The sequence below is a fragment of the Procambarus clarkii genome, chromosome 33 (genome assembly GCF_040958095.1).
Source record: "Procambarus clarkii isolate CNS0578487 chromosome 33, FALCON_Pclarkii_2.0, whole genome shotgun sequence".
Classification (NCBI taxonomy): Eukaryota; Metazoa; Arthropoda; class Malacostraca; order Decapoda; family Cambaridae; genus Procambarus; species Procambarus clarkii.
In genome coordinates, this window is record NC_091182.1 from 16,436,694 (window position 1) to 16,459,919 (window position 23,226).

Genomic DNA, 23,226 nt, shown 5'->3' on the forward strand with positions numbered 1-23,226 from the left:
AATACTGGACAGAAGGGTAACGGAAATACAATAAATACAACAAAACAACAGTCATGAAAAACACAACACCAGCCTGAAGGGCGCACAATAGGTACAATACATTGCAAACAAACCACAGGTCACAGCAAGCACACAGACTACTCAAATTGTTCATACTTATCCGGCCACTCCGCCGCCAAGAACCGAACACAATACGCCTCCCACAGTAACATGACGTCATCCGGAACAGGCACAGTATTAACAGTACGAGGATCAGGCATCAACTCGGGCACACCCACAACAAAACACCGAGCCCGCTGTACCCAGATGGAAGAAGGGCACCACGGAACAGGATGCACGCGGTCGATAATGTCAAACTGCAGAGGATGCTGCGCACCATGCGCTACTCCGGAGGCCAAGATGAGAGGGAGGGGCTCCTTCCCACGAGGCCGGGCAATGGGCAGCGCCCTGGGAGCCTCCTTGGCCGCCTCACAGCGCTCCGCGTCAACCACCGGACGTTGTTCCTGCCGGGACCCCCCACGCTTGGCATCCTTCTTCAGTACCAGCTTGATGCCTCGGCGCGCACCAGAACTCTCACCATCCACGTCAGTAGGAGCGACCACCCCCCACTGCGGAGAACCTTCTGCAGGAGAAAGAACAGGAGGTAAATCATAGGTACAAACATCGTCAACAGCAGACACATGGACGTCAACCACCACCAGCGTCGTAGAGCGCGAAGCACCCGGAGGCGCCACATCATCTCCCGAAGCTCCACCTGCGTCGTAGTCCTCCGCATCAGCCCAAGCAGTAGAAGAACGCCTGGACCGCTTGGGCGCTGGCCGCACATCCTCACAGCCGGAGGCGGACCCAGAACCACTGGCCTCACGAACCGACGCCCGTCGCAGAACGGCAGCAGCCTCTACCACAGGGGGAACCGGACCACACACAGCAGGAGGCACCGCAGCCACCCCAGCACCCAGCACAGGAGGAACCCGAGGGGAGGACGCAGGGCCAGGGTACACAGCCGAAGACTAGGAAGCCGACGGCGACGCTCCACAGGGATCACCAGGAAGGTCCATGGGAACGGCAGGGCCAGAGACATGGTCAGGAGGAACATCCGACGGCACCGCAACACCCGGAGGAGGGGCTGCAACAACAGGGGAACCGTCGGGTGACACTGGGGGAGCCGCAGCAGCGAACGGGACGCTCACCTCCTCACCCCCGGAGTCCTCCTCCAGAGGGAGCGGCGGGAAATCCTCCTCACGGAACAAGTTCACAGGAGCGACCGGATCACAAGTCTCTCACAAGTCGAGCCTGGCCTCGGGCCGGGCTTGGGGAGTAGAAGAACTCCCAGAACCCCATCAACCAGGTATCAACCAGGTATCAGCAGTACACCCGGCAGCCTGATGCCCCAACAAGCCACACCGGAAGCAAGTACGGGGTTGCCGGGCATAAAACACACGCACGTAGTACCCCAACAGCCGGACAGAGCACGGTATGTCCGACCTCAGTCGCATCCCGAGGGTCCGAATGTTGGTCTTCACACCCGAATACGTACCAGACGACAGTGAGTTCATCCGCACACTGACGACGGAGCCGTACCTCTGGAAGAATCGCCGGAGTTGAGTCTCAGGAAACTCCATGGGGGCGCCATGAACACTTACATACGTCACAGCACCACTACGGTCTGAAATGGTCATACAGACCCGGTGCCGTCCTGTAGCTGCAAAGTACGTCCCTCGTACCTCCGTAAGAAAGCACGGTACATCGCCTCACCCACAAACTTGACAACAACACGGTGAGCAGTTACCAGCTCAATGCCATATACGTCCCCAACCGGGACACGAAGCATGGCACTCAATACCACGTCCACCAGCGGGTATCCAGCACGGCCAGTAAACTCCAGTCCGATGGAGTTTACCCTCACGACAGGGGGAAGATGGCCGCCCATCGTAAAAGCGCCACGTCCACACCACCAGGAACAGCAGGAAGGGTAGAGACACCCACACCCCCTGCCGGCGAAAACGGCAAACACCTCAAACTACTGGAGCGAGCAGGCGACACGTCCTCACTGCACGGTAGCTCAGGAGCAACTCACATTGTGTAAGTGGGACAAGGACAACAATGGGACCACCAGTCCCAGGGAGGAACAACACCAAGACGATGGCTGCTGCTGACACAAGGACCATTAGGTTTCTCAGTTGGAACATTCGTAGCATCAACAAAAGACTGAATGACCTAATTGCACATGTTACCAGTAACAACATACATATAATTGCTATACAGGAGCCCTACACGTCCAATATGATAAACAAAACCCCACCAAAGATCAGAGGGTATGCATCCTATGACAACAGTAACGCCACAGGCTTATTAACGTACATCAGAAGTGATTTACCGCACATTCTTGTGAGCACGTCACACAATGTACACACACAGTACCATAACTTTCATGTAAAACTGCAGCAGGCCACTTCTCATTCCTCAACGTATATGCCAGAAGCCAGAAACTCAATGTAGCATTGTTCCCGGATCTAGACAGTCATGGGACAATATACATGGGAGATTTTAATGCTAGACATATTGCGCTGGGAGACATTACTAACAACGATAATGGATGCAAATTTCTATAATATGTTTATGACAACAGATTAACCGTGTATACTACGGATACCCAAACTCATTTATTGGAAGGCAGACTTAATTATATAATGGGTAGAAACCTTGTGCAAGATAGGATGGAATGTTCGTTGGTAAATCATTTGGTTAGTGATCACTATGCAGTTTCTGCTTCCTATGAGGTACAGTGTGATGTACCTAATAGACATCAGAGACGGAAAACGAATATTACATATGGCTTGCATAACCACTTTATTATTTGTATTACAAAATGGTATCAAGATTACACAATAACGAATGTACAAGCCTTCTCCAGAGATCTCGTTGATACGATTACTACCTACTATGACACATGGGTGTGTTGGGGAACAGGTCGTAAGCCTAGCAGAAGTGGGCAACATCTACCACCACCCAAGTGGGTCCTTGACCCCGTATTTGTTAAAGAACATGAACGAGTTAAGCAACTTGGAGATACGTACAAACGAACCAAAGCACAAGGTTACTTGCATGCATTTCTAGTTGCAAATAGAGAGGTGAGAGACATGAGCAACGTTATACGTAATAAACATTGGGATGAGGTCCTATAAAGTATAAATGAGCAAACAACACTTGTTGAAGTTTGGGAAAAGATACGAAAAATCTCTAGAAGCAGCCCAACCAAACCGCTGCACCACAGCCCACTAGAACAAGCAAACATTCTCCTTGATCAATGGGCACTAACATCGAGCTACGACTCACTCCCAATTAACATACAGCACAAACTTGATGACACACGCCCCAACAGACAACGAACCATCAATCTTGCCTGTACAGCTATCGACGTGTCGGAACTTAATGATATAACTGAATGGGAATTAAATCATGCACTAAAGATGGGAAAATCAACTGCTCCTGGAGAGGACGGTATTACTTACAGTCTACTGAGATTAGTCTCACACGTACCAGGTAATCCACTATTAGTGTTGTACAGAATGAGTTTACGTGAAGGAGTATTACCTGACAAAGAGTGTCATTGTTCCCATCCCCAAACCACACTCAGATAATTATAGACCCATATCTCTAACATCGTGTGTTTGCAAAGTGCTTGAACGTATTGTTCTTAACCGACTCATGTATCGTATACAGGGGCACCTGTCACCCCAACTGTTTGGATTTATGCCTGGGCTCAGTACACAACACTGTTTTGCTGAGTACTTCGCACATATTGAAGCTTCCCCTCAAACAGTCTTCATCGACCTAACAGCAGCTTTTGATACAGCAAACAGAGAAATCATACTGGAACATCTTGCCGAGCTGGGAATACAAGGAAAATTACTGAAATGGATAAAGGGCTATTTGTCTAATCGAACAGCATATGTTTTGTTTAATGGTGTTAAAAGCACAGAGAGCAAACACTTTGAACTGGGAACTCCACAAGGAGGGGTCCTCAGTCCCTTGTTGTTCAACGTTCTGATGCATAAACTTATTAAAGATCTTCCAACTAATAATGAAGACACTGTCATTTGTTATGTTGATGATATATGTTTACAGGCTGCCTCTGAGCCTAGAATGCAAGTTCTGCTCGACGCTTTTGCTACTAGAGCTGAGGAATGTGGCCTCCTTATCTCTGTACAGAAAACTCGTGCCCTCATTCCATGTGGTATTCCACCAGCCAATTATCATATAAATGGGCGAGTACTTGAGAACTACGAGTCTTACAGATACCTTGGTGTCCCCATTAACGACCCTGGGTACCTTTCTTCTCTCAAGAGGAGACTTTGGGAGCGATTAAAGCCCTTGTGGGTCCTTGTTGGTGTCAATCATGGACTTAACGTGAGACTTGCTAAATGTTTTATGTATCATTTATACGCTCTGTGATTGACTACAATGCTCTACATCTCACACTGTATACTGACAAAGAGCTGAAATCTCTTGTAACCTTGCAAAATGAAGCTATGCGTCTCATCCTTGGGGCTCCAAAGTCCACGAGAATAGTTAATATGAGAGCAGAGTTAAAATTACTTACCATAAGTGAGAGAATTTTGTCTATTAGCACAGTTTTCGGCGTGAAGGCATTGAGTAGATCTAGACAACACATGAAGTTTCAAGTTATTAAACTTTCTAATATGCTGCACTTACCTGAGGTCTATAGAAGAAGAACGAAATCTGATTATGTATATTGGTTCTACAAGATAGCCAACTCCATCAAAATATTAAATATGTACCCAACTCAACTAATGATTAATCAACCAATTACTCCATGGGATAACTGGGATCTATCAGTTGATTTTGTAAATGCGCCCAAGAAAGATAGTGTGCACACTACATTATTAAAACAGTTAACACTGAAAAGCATCACAGAAAGTACTCAGAGAATGGGTAACGATGCGTATCAGTGCTATACCGACGGCTCTGTGGAAGAAGGTGGACGATGTACCGGATGTACATTTAACATATTTGAACAATCTTCTCTCGTGCATACAGCAATGAAGCGCGTCAATGACTGGGCAAGTACAACTCAAACCGAACTTGCAGGCATATACCTTGCCACTGAATTCTTAAAAGACAAAGGCAGTGGACTTATATACTGTGACTCGCAGAGTGCACCCCTGGCATTGAACGCACATAGTAGTGACACCCAGAAAATAGCCAGTGATATTCGAATGAATGTTTTAGCTGCTAAAGAAAACAAATTTGAGATTAAATTCCTATGGATATCATCACATGTTGGCATCTCAAGGCATGACACTGTTGATATGCTTGCAAAGACAGCCTGCAGAAAACCAGTGGTAGAAATTGATATGGGTGTTTCATTAGCATTGACAAAGAGAACACTTAAACAAATATCTAATGAAATCTCACCGACCTAACAAATTCACAAAGACCTGAAAATTGTAGCATTAAATATTATGATAGATATCGTGAGGAGACATTCACATATGGGACTAATAGAACAAGAACCCGGCAATGTGATGTTATAGTGGCCAGAATTCGCCTGGGATATAGACGTATCTGGCAACTTTCTCAAAACCCAAATGTCGAGTACACAATGTGTCAACTTTGTGAAAGAGAAAACATGCACTCTCTTGAAAATTATATTGTAGAATGTCCCATACTGACTGACTTTCGCCCTCCTGGGCTAAGGTATGCTGAACTCTGTAATTACTATATGAGTACTGGAACACTTGATATATTGGACTTGTTTCCAAGATTGCCCATGTAATATATCAATTATACAATGTATTTATATGATGTAACTATATAACCTGAGCTTGTAAAAGCACCTTCATCACCTTCAGTGATTAAGTGCTTAATTGCACACTAGTTTCTTTATCAGCTATCTCACCGTGTCAGAGTAAATGAGACAAATATATGTGGATGCACGTGTGTGTATATATATGTATGTATATGTGTGTGTGTATGTATATGTATGGATATAAAGTATATATGGAAGCTGATCAGAATTACATTACACCTTTGTGAATGTACATTAATGGCACTATGTAAAAGACACATCAAACACTTTATGTAGGGCATACGTGTATCTGTGTATCTATGTATTTACGTATGTAGGTTAGCTTAGCATTTTAAAAGCACCGAATCACCTTCTGTGGTTGAGTGTTCATTAAACCCTTGAACTATATGTTTAACACTTCTCTAACCCTGTCCATGGAGGACAGAAGAAAATGTATATATGCTGGTTAGCATTGTAAATGTGTGGCCACGTTTGTGGTAGAAAATAATAATAATAATAAAAAAAACACTGTAAGCAACATGTGAGTCTTAAACACTCACCCACCACCACACTGTAAACAGCAATTAGTATTTGTGGAGACTGAAAGATGCAGTTGAGGACATGAGCCTCCTATTAACTATTCGACTCATCAGTGAAAAAGATGGAGTTGCCAAAGGAATGGAAGACAGCCAATGTAGTGCCAATGTGCCAGAATGAAAGGACACAGGAGCCACTATACTACACAGTTGCTTCATTATCGACAATTCTCAGTTAGGCGCTAGCTAGGGAAAAAAACTATATTGTAAATTGAATACAGCAAATTGTATAGTCAATTACTTAGCTAATGACACAGCTAAGTATTCTGTTTTAGCGAGTAGATTATCTTACATTAAAGGAACCGTCGACAAAGCACAAGGGATTGCTATCCTGGACGAGCTTGCATGCAAGGGTGTCAATGGGAGACTCATGAAATGGATTGAAGACTACCTCACAGGGAGGAAAGCCAAGGTCTGCTTCAACGGAGCAGCCTCGAGAACAATGAGTATGGAACTCGGGACAAAAGAGTAGTCTTAAGCCCCACAGTATTCAATATACTTATCTACGCCATTGTAAATATTGAATTTCCGGAAGCAACACAGGAAGTGTGATATGCAGAGGATGTTATAATACGAGTCCCAACCTCGGGAAATATAAAGCAGTTCATTGAGCTCCTTGGAAGGAAGTGTGTTGAACTCGATTTCACTCTCTTCACAAACAAAACAAAAGCATATTGTCATCACGAGCGAAGAGAAAATAATGAACTAGAAATTAATGATGAAACACTTGAGAGGGGTTGACCACTATCGGTACATTGGTATCACTGTCGGCTCTAACAAGGGGAAGAAAGAGGTCAACCAACTCATTGGAATATGCAAAAGACGACTCAGGGCACTGAAAGCTATGACCTGGAATGGACATGGAGCCTCCATTGCCGTCATGAAAATGATGTACACAGCCTATGTGCTCTCCGTCATAGACTATGGTGCACCAGTTTTGTGCACCTACTCCCAAAACGATATGAAAAGGCTCGAAAGCATACAAAATGAAGCCCTGGCAATCATTTTCGGTGTCCAAAGAACTGCCAAAACATCAAATCTAGGAGAGGTTTTGACTCTCCCCGGTGTTAATAACAGAATCAGGGAACTAAATGCTAAGCTTACAATTAAGATCCCCCATTACAATGATATTGCCAAGAAAATTGAGTTATGTGCTACATACAGGGGGAAACCGGAAAAGCAAAAATTGGCAACACAGATGAGTCTGCTACCTGGAAGACCTTCACCTACTTGAGCAAGCACGTGAGCTCCTGCCTGTAGAGAGGTTAACGCCCTCCCCCCTCCACCAGTGGATAACCCATGTAGGTTTATCATCAACGAGATGAATATGAAAAAATCCAAAATGATACCACAAGAAATGAGACATAAGAATCTTGAGGAAATTATAAAGAAGCTGGGAATGAAATAGATTAAATCTACACTGATGGGTCATCTAATCCTGCCAATGAGAAGGTTGGTGCAGCATACACTGTAATTAGGAGTAATGCCTTTCTAAAAGCAAGTGAAGAAAAAACACGTATTGAGAACTATTTCTCATCAACGCAAGCAGAGCTAACTGCCATTGTCATGGCGTTAAGATTTCTTGAAAGAAACACTAACGGTGCAGTGATCTGATTTGATTCAAAAGCAACAATACAAAGCCTTAATAAAAATAGGGCAGAAAACATTGCCGATAGTCGCTGAAATCAAGAGAGCTGTGAGGTTACTAACCAATCATCAAAGAGTCGTCAAATCTCTGTGGATCTCATGTTGGAATATGTGGAAATGAACGAGCAGGTGTGCTGGCTGCTGAAGGCACTGAAGGAGACCATATTGAATACTTCATACCTAAGACTCTTCTACAAATCAAAGGTATTATCGGGCAATATCACCGTGACAAGGTAACTGAAGAAAGGAGGACAGAAGCACAAACCAGTGAATCTGTACGCTGGTACAATGCGATTGCAGCTGGCTATCCTAATTATTATGGACGAAGAAGAGGCGGCCGCGAGAGAGAATCTGTAATAGCAAGAATTCGTCTTGGATACAAATATCCATGGAGATTCGGGAAGGAAACAACAGCTGGGCAGCGAAGTGGCAGAATTTATGGTGAGAGTGATGGACACCGCCTTGACCACTACCTGAGAGATTGTGAACATCTGAGAGATATCAGAAATATGTGTAGCATAGTAAACCCCGCATTGAGTTAGGGAAATTACTATCTGTCAAATATAAATGCTGTTCTCAAAAGATATATCTATTTTGCACCCGCAAGATAACGTAAGTTTTTAAGGGTTGACAAATGTTAATCTTCTTGCTTGAAAAGAATTCACTTGAGATAGTTAAGCAAGTCCCAGCTGTGTCTGGGTACAAGTGACAGAAGGAACAACCCAGCTGGTTTTCTTCCTATTGGGGGGTGTTGTACATGCTGCTATGGTGGTGTGTACACTCACAGGAAGAGTGGCACTACCAAATACTCTCACTATAGCTGTGTGTCCACTCACAAGATGAGTGACGCTGCCCAATACTGTCACTATGGATGTGTGTCTACTCGCAGGATGAGTGGCACTGCCCAATAAACGCCCCTCGGGGCAAAATATAGAATGTTAGAAATTAAATCAGATTTTCATTAAAGTTTAACGACTCGGATAAAGTTGTAAAACACATTGTATCTAGCTTTACTATAACATTCGGACCATAAGCACTCATCCACTGCCTTACTGAATTCAACATAAGATTGATGAACGCTCACCAACCATGTTACTGTAACAAACAAATAAGTCATAAACACTCATCCACCACTTTACTGTAAGCAGCATGTGAGTCATAAACACTTACATGCAAAATGAAAGTAGGTTACATGAAATTAAGAGTATCTGGGAAGTGTGTAATGGGAGGAGGAACATAGAGAGAAGACTGTCCTGGAAATGATGGACCAAGTCCAATTGAGGTGCAAAGAGGCAGAAGAGAGAGATTCATACTACCATTAGGAATAAAAAGTAGGAGAACATATAATAAGTCGTAGTTCAATAGATCAGTGCCAGGAAGCAAAAGTAAAAAACAGGAAGGAAGTGGAGGAAATACAGAAGGTAAAGAACAGAGGTAAACCAGAGTAGATGCAACAAGGCCAGGAATGACTACATAAACGTAAGAAGATTGGCAGAAAGAAACTATGAAAATGATATTGCCTCCAAAGCAAAGAGCCAACGGAAACTCCCACATAGCCATATAAGAAGGAAAAGGACAGTAAATACCAAGTGACCAGGTTACGAAATCAGGGAGGCCAGTGAACAAAAAAGATTAAGAAATTTGTAAGGAGCTCAATGCCAGCTTCCACGGAGTGTTCACTATTGAGCCTGAACAGTTCCCAGAGCTAGATGAGGAAGCAGCCCCTGATGAGACACTACTAAATATTGAGGTAACAGCAGAGGAAGTAAGAATACAAGTAGCATCACTCGATGTAACTAAAGCTACTGGGCCAGATAGAATATCACCATGGATGTTAAAAGAAGTAGCACAGACCCTCAGCACACCTCTAGCACTAATTTATAATGCGTCACTTACACAAGGGGAATATCCAAATTGCTGGAAGAAGGCAAATGTGGCCACAATCTTCAAGAAAGGAGAAGAGGCAATTAACTACAGACCAGTACCATTCATAAGCATCCCTTGCAAAGTAATTGAAAAAATAATAAAATTAAGACTAGGTGCACACCAGGAAAGAATTAGGTTGCTAAGTAAACAACAGCATGGCTTCAGAGCAGGGAAATCATGCCTGATGAACCTCCTTGAGTTTAATGATAATGTAACGAAAATAAAGCAAGATAGAGAAAGATGGGCAGAATGCAAGTTTCTGGACTGCAAAAACCCTTTTGATAGAGTGACACAGAAGGCTATTATACAAACCTGAGAGGCAGGAGGGAGTAGACAGAAACCCACTATCATCGGAAAGTAATTACCTGACAGACAGGTGTCAGAAAGTGACAGTGAGAGGCGAGGAGTCGGACTGGCGTAGAGTAACAAAAGGGATGCCTCAAGAATCCGTGCTGGGGCCCATGCTATTCCTCATTTATGTAAATGACTTGACTGCAAAAGTTGCCTCTTTTACGTCAATGTTTACACATGATGCAAAACTAATGAGGAAAGTAGAGACAGATGAGGATTGCAAGATTCTCGAGGATGACTTGAACAGGTTGCAGAGCTGGTCCGAGAAATGGCTGCTAAATTTCACAATAAAAGTGCAACATGATGGAAATGGGGACAGGAGCAATGAGACCGCTTGGCCAATATACGATGGATGGAAACTGCCTCCCAATAACGTCTAGAGAAAAAGTCATGGGAGTGAACATAACGCCAAACCTAACTCCAGAGGCTCATCTGGAACTCTAGTATAACGTCAGCCGCATACTCTACTCTGGCAAACGTCAGAACTTCCTTCAGAAACTTGAATAAGGCAGCCTTTATATAATTGTATACCGCCATCTGTGAGGGCCAGTCTTTGAGTATGCCGCCCCTGCTGTCCCCATCAGGACACAGGAGCCACTAAACTACATAGTAGATTCATTATCGACCATTCTCAGTTAGGCGATAAGGAAGCTTGCCAGGAAACGTTTCTTGGAACACTTAAAAATGAAGATTTCTCTCAAAGAACCAGCATGAATTCTGGTAAGGTATATAATTCCCTTCGAATTTATAGGTGTAATGTTTAAATACAAATTATAAAACTAAAGAAGGGTTAGCTGTCATTATTTTCATTATTAATCAACAAACGTGTAACACAGTTCCATTTAGTAGGTCTCCATCCCAAATTGAAGCCCAGGATTTCATGTCTAAAGGACTGCTGGTGTGCAGGAGAGAGCAAATTATTGGTTGAAAACAAAAGGTAAAGTTAAAAGAAGAGAAATTAGTGGGGAACAGTTGCAAGTATTAAAGAATGCAAGCAGTGTACCCGCGCTATATCATTTGGGGTCATTCATATTGTGATATATGTCACCAAAATAACAGAAGAAAGTCTTAAGTATCCTTACTTGCTGATAATACATAATTGCTGTGATTTACAAATGAAGACGTTTGAGGGAGAGTACAAGGAGATCTAGATGCGCTCAAACGTTGGTTGGACAGATGGTCACTTAACTTTAACACTGACAAATACAAAGATCTAAACATAGGTGAGACGAAGTGAAAGCATCAGGAATAGTATAGGCTAGAAAGCCATTTCTTGATTTTGTTAACACAACATAGTGAACACTGCTAGGATGGTACACGCCCACATGGACATATAATTTACATCAAAGTTGTGAAAAATGTTTAGGTTACCAAAACACTTATCAAGGCAACTCGGTGTCCCGAATTTACTAATGTTCCACAGTCACATCCATATCGATTTGATCTCCAATTTTATCTTAAGATTGCTCGATAATTGACTATATTCTTTCCAAATTAATACTCTTATCATAATAGAGTTTGTTTTATTTATTCTTAAGTGAACGGTAAAAGAAGCATGTAGGAATATATGGGTGGAACTCCGGACTGCGAGGTCGCTGAGGACGCTCCCACAGCTGGGCAACGATGCTTCTGATAACTCTTTCATCAAAACAGATCTTATCTTGCATAAACACCAGGAATCTATTAAGAAAAATTAAATCTAGTGCATTCACCTAGTTGTGCTAGCGTGGGTTGAGCTCTGCTCTTTCGGACTGCCTCTCAACTGTCTATCAACTGTTACTATTTTTTTCCCACACCACACACACACACAGCCCAAGAAGCAGCCCGTGACAGCTGACTAGCTCCCAGGTACCTATTTACAGCTAGGTAATAGGGGCATCAGGGTGAAAGAAACTCTGCCCATTGTTTCTCGCCGGCGCCGGGAATCAAACCCAGGACCACAGGATCACGCGTCCAGCACTCAGCCACCTGCCCCCTGTGGCTGAATAGGCAGTGTGTTGCTTGTTTGGTGTGGGTTAGTGAGTTACAAAATAATTCGATAAGTAAATCTGTAAATTATTAATATTGTTGAATTGTTACTGTTCATGTACTTAGGAATGTGTTTGAATTAGTGAAAGTAACGTAAATAACGTCAATATATGTATAGTTTAGGCATAGTTAGCACACACACACTCACACACACACACACACACACACACACACACACACACACACACACACACACACACACACACACACACACACACACACAGAGTGTGTCCTTGTCCTTGTCCTTGTCCTTGTCCCAGTGTCCTTGACTTGCATACCATGCAGGGTGATGAGAAGATCGTGAGAAAAAACCTGGTAACACATCTGGAGAGAAGGGACTTCGTGACATATCGCCAACATGGGTTCAGGGAGGGTAAATCTTGCCTTACAGGCTTGATAGAATTCTACGATCAAGTGACAAAGATTAGGCAAGAAAGAGAAGGCTGGGCGGACTGCATTTTCTTGGATTGTCGGAAAGCCTTTGACACAGTACCGCATAAGAGGCTGGTACATAAGCTGGAGAGACAGGCAGGTGTAGCTGGTAAGGTGCTCCAGTGGCTAAGGGAGTGCCTAAGCAATAGGAAGCAGAGAGTTACGGTGAGGGGTGAGACCTCTGATTGGCGTGAAATCACCAGTAGAGTCCCAAAGGGCTCTGTACTCGGTCCTATCTTGTTTCTGATATATGTAAACGATCTCCCGGAGGGTATCGATTAATTTCTCTCAATGTTTGCGAACGATGCTAAAATTATCAGAAGGATTAAATTAGAAGAGGACTGTTTGAGGCTTCAAGAAGACCTAGACAAGCTGAAGGAATGGTCGAACAAATGGTTGTAGTCTATTTAACACAAGGGGCACACGCACAAGGGGGCACAGGTGGAAACTGAACGCCCAAATGAGCCACAGAGATATTAGAAAGAAGTTTTTTAGTGTCAGAGTGGTTGACAAATAGAATGCATTAGGAAGTGATAGGGTGGAGGCTGACTCCATACACAGTTTCAAGTGTAGATATGAACAGAGCCCAATAGGCTCAGGAATGTGTACACCTGTTGATTTACGGTTGGGAGGCGGGACCAAAGAGCCAGAGCTCAACCCCCGCAAACACAACTAGGTGAGTACAACTAGGTGAACACACACACACACACACACACCACACACACACACACACACACACACACACACACACACACACACACACACACACACACACACACACACACGCACACACACGCACACACACGCACACACACACACACACACACACACACACACACACACACACACACACACACACACACACACACACACACACACACACACACACACACACACACACACACACACACACACACACACACAATAATAAGGAAAGAGAGGGAAGGTAGGGGAGGAGGCGGAGTGGCCCTACTCATGAGAAAGGAATGGAATTTTAAGGAGATGGCTATCCCGGGCTGTGAGGGTTTCAGAGACTACATAGCAGGCACCATGACAATGGGAGGACCAAGGATAGTAGTAGCAGTAATATATAATCCTCCAGCAAATGACAAAAGACCCAGTCAAGAGTACGAAAGCAACAACATTACAGTTAACACTATAATTGAGAGGGCAGCCTCTTCTGCCTGTAGAAATAGATCCCACCTGCTCATCATGGGGGACTTCAATCACGGCAGGATTGATTGGGAGAACAAGGAACCGCATGGAGGCGAGGATACGTGGAGAGCCAAACTACTGGAGGTGGCGACTACAAACTTCTTAACCCAGCATGTCAGAGAACCCACAAGGATGAGAGGAAATGACGAACCAGCGAGACTCGACCTGGTCTTCACCCTGAACGACTCTGACATAAGAGAAATCAGTTTTGAGGCCCCAGTAGGAATGAGCGACCACAGTGTATTGGTGTTTACAGAGTACCTGATTGAAGAACGGTTATTGAACTCGAGGAGGGATACCGAAACCAAAAGGTTAGCATACCGAAAGGGAAACTATGAGGAGATAAGTAAATTCCTAACAGATGGGAAACAGAGCTCAAGGAAAAGACGGCCCAAGATATGATGCAATACATCACGCAAAAATGCAAGGACGCAGCAAACAAGTTTGTCCCAGTCCAAAAGGAAAGCAGTGAAATGAAGATGAGAAACCCATGTTTTAATCAGAGATGAAGGCCAGCTAAGCAGCAAAGTAAAAGGGCATGGAGAAACTATAGGAATAACAGGACACTGGAGAGCAGAGAAAGATACCAGAATGCCAGGAATGAATATGGCAGGATGAGAAGAGAGGCAGAAAGACAATACGAAAATGACATCGCAAGCAAGGCAAAGACTCAGCCTAAATTGCTGCATAGCCACATCAGGAGAAAAACAACAGTAAAGGAACAGGTTATTAAATTAAGGATAGGGGCAGAAGGGTTCACTACAAACGACAAGGAAGTGTGTGAGGAACCGAATAAGAAATTCCAAGAGGTCTTCACCTTAGAGCAAGGAGAAATCCCAGAGATAAGAGAGGGAATAGCTAACCAGGAACCACTGGAAAAGTTTGAGATTACCAACGGGGAAGTAAGGAAGTGTTTACTAGAATTGGATGTGACAAAGGCTGTAGGCCCAGATGGAATCTCCCCTTGGATACTAAAGGAAGGAGCAGAAGAACTGTGCCTCCCGCTCTCCATGGTGTATAACAAATCACTGGCAACAGGGAAACTGCCAGAAATTTGGAAAGCAGCTAACGTAGTCCCGATATACAAGAAAGGGGATAGACAGGAGGCACTGAATTACAGGCCAGTGTCCCTAACCTGCATACCATGCAAGATGACGGAGAAGATTGTGCGAAGAAAGCTAGTGGAGCACCTGGAGCGAAAGAACTTTGTAACACAGCATCAACATGGATTCAGGGATGGCAGGTCCTGTCTCACAGGGTTACTTGAATTCTACGACCAGGCAACAAAAATAAGGCAAGAAAGAGAAGAGTGGGCAGACTGCATATTTTTGGATTGCCAGAAAGCCTTTGATACAGTGCCACACAAGAGGCTAGTGAAAAAAACTGGAGATGCAGGCTGGAGTGAAAGGGAAGGTACTCCGTTGGATACAGGAATACCTAAGTAACAGGAGACAACGAGTCAGTGTGAGGGGTGAGGTCTCAGATTGGCGAGACGTTATGAGTGGAGTACCGCAGGGGTCAGTCCTTGGACCTATACTGTTTCTGATATATGTAAATGATCTTCCAGTGGGTATAGAATCGTTTCTCTCAATGTTTGCCGATGATGCAAAAATTATGAGGAGGATTGAAACTGAAGACGATAGTAGGAGGCTACAAGATGACCTAGACAGACTGAGTGAATGGTCCAACAAATGGCTGTTGAAGTTCAACCCGAGTAAATGCAAAGTAATGAAACTAGGCAGTGGAAATAGGAGGCCAAACACAGGATACAGAATAGGAGATGAAGTACTTAATGAAACGAACAGAGAGAAAGATCTAGGAGTTGATATCACACCAAACCAGTCTCCTGAAGCCCACATAAAAAGAATAGCGTCTGCGGCGTATGCGAGGCTGGCTAACATCAGAACAGCGTTCAGGAACCTGTGTAAGGAATCATTCAGAATCTTGCACACCACATATGTAAGACCAATCCTGGAGTATGCGGCCCCAGCATGGAGCCCGTACCTTGTCAAGCACAAGACGAAGCTGGAAAAAGTCCAAAGGTATGCCACTAGACTAGTCCCAGAACTAAGAGGCATGAGTTACGAGGAAAGGCTGCGGGAAATCCACCTTACGATACTGGAAGACAGAAGAGTGAAGGGAGACATGATCACAACCTACAAAATCCTCAGAGGAATCGACTGGGTAAACAAGGATAAACTATTCAACACTGGTGGGATGCGAACAAGGGGACACAGGTGGAAACTGAGTACCCACATGAGCCACAGAGACGTTACAAGGAACTTTTTCAGTGTCAGAGTAGTTAACGGATGGAATGCATTAGGCAGTGATGTGGTGGAGGCTGACTCCATACACAATTTTATATGTAGATATGTTGGAGCCCAGTAGGCTCAGGAATCTGTACACCAGTTGATTGACAGTTGAGAGGCGGGACCAAAGAGCCAAAGCTCAACCCCCGCAAGCACAAATAGGTGAGTACACACACACACACACACACACACACATACAGGCTTTGAGGCTTCAAGAAGACCTAGAAAAACTGAACGAATGGTCGAGCAAGTGGTTGTTAGAGTTCAACCCAACCAAATGTAATGTAATGAAGATAGGTGTAGGGAGCAGGAGGCCAAATACAAGGTATCATCTGGGAGAAGAAATACTTCAGGAGTCAGAGAAAGAAAAAGACTTGGGAGTTGATATCACGCCAGACCTGTCTCCTGCAGCACATATCAAGAGGATAACATCAGCGGCATATGCCAGGCTGGCCAACATACGAACGGCATTCAGAAATTTGTGTAAAGAATCATTCAGAACTTTGTATACCACATATGTCAGGCCAATTCTAGAGTAGGCAGCCCCAGCATGGTGTGCATATCTAGTCAAGGAAAAGACTAATCTAGAAAAGGTTCAAAGATTTGCCACCAGACTAGTATCCGAGCTGAGAAGTATGAGCTACGAGGAGAGACTGCGGTAATTGAACCTCACTTCGCTGGAAGACAGAAGAGTTAGGGAGGACATGATCACTACATTCAAGATTCTCAAGGGAATTGATAGGGTAGATAAAGACAGGCTATTTAACACAAGAGGCACGTAATGGCTGCAGTGATGGAGGTGGCCATGAAAGCAGCCACCTCGCAGGAGGCGGCACGCTCCACTAGCCAACTGCTGGAAAGGAACAGATCAGTGGTTGCTGTGGGTATTAAGGAGCAGGAAGGATCTAATAGGACAGAGTGGAGTGACAAGGACAAAGCAGCAGTGAATGAAGTACTAAAGGCACTAGACATGGAAGGGGTTGAGCATAGCATTGAGAAGGTTTTCAGGCTAGGCCGGTACAACAAAGACCGAGACCGAATGATAAAGATAGTGTTTGCAAACAAGAACACAAAGGAGAAGATCCTATCAAGGAAGAGCTCCCTGAAAAACGTGGGAAAATTAAAAAATGTATTCCTCCAGAGAGACATGACAAGGGAGGAGAGAGCCGTGGCGGCAGAAGCAAGGAAGAGGCGCAGGGCGAGAGGAGGGAAACCAGGAAGTCACAGCTCCCAACACAACACCCCCAGAGGCGAGGGGGGAACCCACAACCAGCTACCCAGTAACATCAGAAGGGAGGACAACCCCGCCTCCCTCCTCTGCATAGAAAACCCCCCTACCCCAAACCCTCCCTGCCCCCACTCAAATGTTCAGCCAAATCTCCCTCCCCCCACACCCAATCCCCACCCTTCTAACCCCTCCTCCCCTCCTCCCGAGTCCTCCCTTCCCCCCTTTCCTTCCCGTCCTCCCTCCCCTTTCACCCCATACCCTCCCTGTCCCTCCCCCTTCACTGGATCCCCCGCCCCTCATCCCAGTATCCTCTGAGACCCTGTTATCCACCTCACAGGTCCTCACACCCATGGAACAGCCTTCCCCACCAGCAGAACACTCACCAAGGAGGCGATTTGAGAAGGGACAGAAGAAAGTGAGCCTCAAAGCGATGTACACTAACATAGATGGAATTACAAATAAAGCAAATGAGCTTGGAGAACTGGTACTAGAGAAAAACCCAGACATAATAGCCCTCACAGAAACAAAGATCACGAAAACGATAACAAATGCAGTGTTCCCACAGGACTATTATGTTATGAGGAAAGAGAGGGAAGGAAGAGGTGGGGGTGGTGTAGCTCTGCTGGTAAGAAAAGGCTGGGATTTTGAGGAGATGGATATTCAGGGCTGTGAAGGTTTCAGTGACTACATAGCAGGTACTGTAACAAATGGAGGGAAAAAAATTATATTCGCAGTCATATATAATCCACCACCAAATGACAGAAGACCTAGACAGGAATATGATAGAAACAACATGGCCACCATTAACATAATAGAAAGAGCAGCTTCTGTTGCTAGCAGGAATGGATCTGGACTACTAATTATGGGAGACTTCAACCATGGGAAGATAGATTAGAAGAACAGAGACCCGCATGGAGGACCAGAAACATGGAGAGCTAAGCTGCTGGACGTGGCAACAAGAAACTTTCTAAGCCAGCACACCAAAGAACCAACAAGAATGAGAGGAGAAGATGAACCAGCAATGCTTGATTTGATATTTACCCTAAATGAATGGGATATAAGGGAAGTTAAGATGGAAGCGCCCTTGGGAATGAGTGACCACAGTGTATTGAACTTTGAGTACCTGGTAGAGCTAGGACTTATCTCCCCCCAAAAAGAACTAGGAATCAAAAGGCTGGATACAAAAGGGGAATTATGAACAGATGAGAAGTTTCCTAAGTGAAATACCTTGGGACACAGACCTCAGAGACAAGTCTGTACAGGGTATGATGGACTATGTTAACCAAAAGTGTCAGCAGGCAGTAAACAGGTTCATCCCGGCCCAAAGGGAAAAACCCGAGAAGCAACAGAAGAATCCATGGTATAATAGGGCATGTATGGAAGCGAAGAAACTGAACAAAAAGGCGTGGAGGAACTTCCGGAATAACAGAACACCAGAAAGCAGAGAGAGATACCAGAGAACCAGGAATGAGTACGTCAGGGTGAGAAGAGAAGCAGAGAAAAATTTTGAAAATGATATAGCAAACAAAGCCAAGACCGAACCAAAGCTACTCCACAGTCACATCAGAAGGAAAACAACAGTGAAAGAACAGGTATTGAAACTTAGAACAGGCATGGACAGGTATACAGAGAATGACAGAGAGGTGTGTGAGGAACTCAACAAGAGGTTCCAGGAGGTCTTCACAATAGAACAGGGTGAGGTCACTGTGCTAGGAGAAAGGGAGGTAAACCAGGCGGCCTTGGAGGAGTTCGAAATTACGAGAGAGGAGGTCAAGAGACACCTGCTGGATCTGGATGTTAGAAAGGCTGTTGGTCCAGATGGGATCTCACCATGGGTACTGAAAGAGTGTGCAGAGGCACTTTGCTTGCCACTCTCCATAGTGTATAGTAAGTCACTAGAGACGGGAGACCTACCAGAAATATGGAAGACGGCGAATGTGGTCCCAATATACAAAAAGGGCGACAGACAAGAGGCACTGAACTACAGGCCAGTGTCCTTGACTTGTATACCATGCAAGGTGATGGAGAAGATCGTGAAAAAAAACCTGGTAACATATCTGGAGAGAAGGGACTTCGTGACAAATTGCCAACATGGATTCAGGGAGGGTAAATCTTGCCTTACAGGCTTGATAGAATTCTATGATCAGGTGACACAGATTAAGCAAGAAAGAGAGGGCTGGGCGGACTGCATTTTCTTGGGTTGTCGGAAAGCCTTTGACACAGTACCGCATAAGAGGCTGGTACATAAGCTGGAGAGACAGGCAGGTGTAGCTGGTAAGGTGCTCCAGTGGAAGGGAGTATCTAAGCAATAGGAAGCAGAGAGTTACGGTGAGGGGTGAGACCTCCGATTGGCGTAAAGTCACCAGTGGAGTCCCACAGGGCTCTGTACTCGGTCCTATCTTGTTTCTGATATATGTAAATGATCTCCCGGAGGGTATCGATTCATTTCTCTCAATGTTTGCAGACGATGCTAAAATTATGAGAAGGATTAAAACAGAAAGAGGACTGTTTGAGGCTTCAAGAAGACCTAGACAAGCTGAAGGAATGGTCGAACAAATGGTTGTTAGAGTTTAACCCAACCAAATGTAATGTAATGAAGATAGGTGTAGGGAGCAGGAGGCCAGATACAAGGTATCATCTGGGAGAGGAAATTCTTCAGGAGTCAGAGAAGGAAAAAGACTTGGGGGTTGATATCACGCCAGACCTGTCTCCTGCAGCACATATCAAGCGGATAACATCAGCGGCATATGCCAGGCTGGCCAACATACGAACGGCATTCAGAAACTTGTGTAAAGAATCATTCAGAACTTTGTATACCACATATGTCAGGCCAATCCTGGAGTATGCAGCCCCAGCATGGAGTCCATATCTAGTCAAGGATAAGACTAAACTGGAAAAGGTTCAAAGGTTTGCCACCAGACTAGTACCCGAGCTGAGAGGTATGAGCTACGAGGAGAGACTACGGGAATTAAACCTCACTTCGCTGGAAGACAGAAGAGTTAGGGGGGACATGATCACCACATTCAAGATTCTGAAGGGGATTGATAGGGTAGATATAGACAGTCTATTTAACACAAGGGGAACACGCACAAGGGGACACAGGTGGAAACTGATTGCCCAAATGAGCCACAGAGATATTAGAAAGAATTTTTTTAGTGTCAGAGTGGTTGACAAATGGAATGCATTAGGAAGTGATGTGGTGGAGGCTGACTCCATACACAGTTTCAAGTGTAGATATGACAGAGCCCGATAGGCTCAGGAATCTGTACACCTGTTGATTGACGGTTGAGAGGCGGGACCAAAGAGCCAGAGCTCAACCCCCGCAAACACAACTAGGTGAGCAACTTGGTGAGCACACACACACACACACACAACTACACACACACATATACACACACACCTCCCCCCCTCTCTCCCTCACCCGTTCTCTCCCTCACCCGCTCTCTCCCTCTCCATCTATCTCCCTCTCCTCTCTCTCCCTCTCTCCCTCCCGCCTCTCTCTCTCCATATCCTCCCCCCCCTCCCCTTCTACTTTCTTCTCAATTCAGTGGAAGGGTCGGATCCTCTCCACCCATCCATTTATCTCTCCCTTTATCACTCCCTTCTCTCTCTCTCTCTTTCTCTCTCTCTTCCTCTCTCTCTCTCCCTCCCCCATCCCGCTCTGCCCTCCTGACAAATCCTTTCACGGCACAAGTATAAGAACAGGGTCAAGCATGGCAGCCAGAGGTGCCAGGGGAACAGGGAAGAGCCAAGGTGACGAAATGAAGGGAATGTTCGCCCAGTTTCTGGAGGACATCAAGAGTGAGATGCAAGAAATGATGCAGGAAATGAAGAAAGAAATAAGCAACCTAAAAGAGAGCTGACAGCAGCAAAGGAGGAGATTAGAGCCCTCAAAGAGAATGGTATCGAGGCTGAGAATCAGAAAACCATCCAGGGAGAAGGTGGTAATAGTTTTTGGATGAGAATGCCACAATAAAAGCAACATTTGCGGAAATACTAAAAAAAATAACTCTGAAGTAATGACTGCAGTGATGGAGGTGGCCATGAAAGCAGCCACCTCACAGGAGGCGGCACGCTCCACTAGCCAACTGCTGGAAAGGAACAGATCAGTGGTTGCTGTGGGTATTAAAGAGCAGGAAGGCTCTAGTAGACAGAGTGGAATGACAAGGACAAAGCAGCAGTGAATGAAGTACTAAAGGCACTTGACATGGAAGGGGATGAGCAAAGCATTGAGAAGGTTTTCGGCTAGGCTGTTACAACAGAGAAGGAGACCGAATGATAAAGATAGTGTTTGCAAACGAGAGCACAAAGGAGAAGATCCTATCAAGGAAGAGCTCCCTGAAAAACGTGGGAAAATTAAAAAATGTATTTCTCCAGAGAGACATGACAAGGGAGGAGAGAGCCGTGGCGGCAGAAGCAAGGAAGAGGCGCAGGGCGAGAGGGGAAAACCAGGAAGTCACAGCTCCCAACACAACACCCCCAGAAGCGAGGGGGGAAAACACAACCAGCTACCCAGAAACACCAGAAGGGAGGACAACCCCGCCGCCCTCCTCTGCATAGAAAACCCCCTTACCCCAAACCCTCCCTGCCCCTACTCAAATGTTCAGCCAAATCTCCCTCCCCCACACCGAATCCCCACCCTTCTACCCCTCCCCTCCTCCCGAGTCCTCCCTCCTCCCTCTTTCCTTCCCGTCCTCCCCCCCCCCTTTCACCCCATACCCTCCCTGTCCCTCCCCCTTCAGTGGATCCCCCACCCCTCATCCCAGTATCCTCTGAGACCCTGTTATCCACCTCACAGGTCCTCACACCCATGGAACAGCCTCCCCCACCAGCATAACATTCACCAGGGAGGCGACTTGAAAAGGGACAGAAGAAAGTGAGCCTCAAAGCGATGTACACTAACATAGATGGAATTACAAATAAAGCAAATGAGCTTGGAGAACGGGTACTAGAGGAAAACCCAGACATAATAGCCCTCACAGAAACAAAGATCACGAAAACGATAACAAACGCAGTGTTCCCACAGGACTATTATGTTATGAGGAAAGAGAGGGAAGGAAGAGGTGGGGGTGTTGTAGCTCTGCTGGTAAGAAAAGGCTGGGATTTTGAGGAGATGGATATTCAGGGCTGTGAAGGTTTCAGTGACTACATAGCAGGTACCGTAACAAATGGAGGGAAAAAAATTATAGTCGTAGTCATATATAATCCACCACCAAATGACAGAAGACCTAGACAGGAATATGATAGAAATAACATGGCCACCATTAACATAATAGAAAGAGCAGCTTCTGTTGCTAGCAGGAATGGATCTGGACTACTAATTATGGGAGACTTCAACCATGGGAAGATAGATTGGAAGAACAGAGACCCGCATGGAGGACCAGAAACATGGAGGGCTAAGCTGCTGGACGTGGCAACAAGAAACTTTCTAAGCCAGCACATCACAGAACCAACAAGAATGAGAGGAGAAGATGAACCAGCAATGCTTGATTTGATATTTACCCTAAATGAGTGGGATATAAGAGAAGTTAAGATGGAAGTGCCCTTGGGAATGAGTGACCACAGTGTATTGAACTTTGAGTACCTGGTAGAGCTAGAACTTATCTCCCCCAAAAAAGAACTAGGAATCAAAAGGCTGGCATACCGAAAGGGAAATTATGAACAGATGAGGAGTTTCCTAAG